Source organism: Poecilia latipinna, unplaced genomic scaffold (assembly GCF_001443285.1).
Source record: "Poecilia latipinna isolate Pla-1442-1.1 unplaced genomic scaffold, P_latipinna-1.0 Scaffold1958, whole genome shotgun sequence".
In the NCBI taxonomy this organism is placed as follows: domain Eukaryota; kingdom Metazoa; phylum Chordata; class Actinopteri; order Cyprinodontiformes; family Poeciliidae; genus Poecilia; species Poecilia latipinna.
This window is the reverse complement of record NW_015114574.1, coordinates 109,624-111,114: the sequence shown is the minus strand read 5'-3', so window position 1 is coordinate 111,114 and position 1,491 is coordinate 109,624.

Here is a 1,491-nt window from a genome sequence, read left to right as displayed (position 1 = left end):
TAACCAGTTAGTCACAGAGTGTTAACCAGTTAGAGTGTTAACCAGTTAGTCACAGAGTGTTAACCAGTTAGAGTGTTAACTGGTTAGTCACAGTGTTAACCGGTTAGTCAGACTGTTAACTGGTTAGTCAGAGTGTTAACCGGCTCCTCCTCTCATGCCGGGCGGTGAGGCCTCAGCATTGTGGAAGAGCTCCAGTTACAGTAAGATAAAACCTGGGGGCAAATCCAACATTTCATCTACAATATAGATAAAAAGTTAGTTCATGTAAACTAATTCAAATATCCTGCAGAAAGGAATTGGAATAATCTGAAAGAAAACTGATCAAAAGTGGAAATGATGACAGAATAATAATTTACCTTATTCTCCATTGTAAGGTCAAAATGATCCCAGATGGGAGAAAACTTCCTCTTCCTCTGCTGATCCATGCCGGTGTTCAAATACGAGTCAAAAACCAACGCAAAGACCACAAAGTGTCTCCATCCAACAAAACTCACTAACGTGTCAACAGTTTCTCTCTCAAATACAACTTGCCGCATTCACAACCAAACGACACAGGAAGTGTTTCGGTCACGTGGTTTTCCTTAAAGTGAAAACCACGTGACACGGGGTTTCATCTTGTTTGCTCGGCGCGTGTGCCGAGGTTTCTGTGTCGTCTGGCCCATCACTAATGTGGAGTGTTGGGAAAGGGAGAGACGGAAACAATTAACATTGAGTAGATGGGAACAGGGGCGCTGCCAGAAATCTTGGGCCCCCTGACAAAAAATTTGATTGGGCCCCCGGCCCACCACGCGCAGCTGCTGTTACAATTTTTTGAGTCTGTCTGACCCATAAAAAGCATCACGGTTTTAAAGGCCTGCATCTGCCTTGCTTTCTTTGGTTCAATACTGATAATTAGCACAATATTTACTGCTCATGAATTTAACATCCAACAGTCCACATCCAGTATGGAAGTAGGTTGCTTAAATGTTTTCTATTAGTTTTAGATACTGAAATGTCAGTATTCACAGTTTGAATCTGCACAGCTCTGTGCTATGCTAGCTGCAGCACGGCACAAATCAAGGGGAAGGAAGGATGAGTAGCACCACATGAGATTGTGATTGACAGCAGTAAAACTCTCCTGTCACTGAATGGTTGTTTCTAGCACTGGGAGAAGGCAGAGGAAATAGATTTTTCACAGATTACCTCTCATACCATACCGTCACAACATAATGACAGTTTTAACAAATATGTGGAAAAAATATTTATATAAAAGTGACATACTGTAGCTTTAGTTTCACTCAGGAGAAGACTGGTCAGGAGGGACGTGGGTTAGAGGTGCTGCTGACTGACTCTGTTAAGTGGTAAACGGTATGAAGGACAAGTTAAATATATGAATATGTTGGTAATTTTTTTCCTGAATTCATCAAATGGTAGTGAAATGGAGGTAAACAGTAGTTTGTAGCTAAGCTAATTATGCTAAATGGTTGATAATCTCACACAGTCTACCCACCT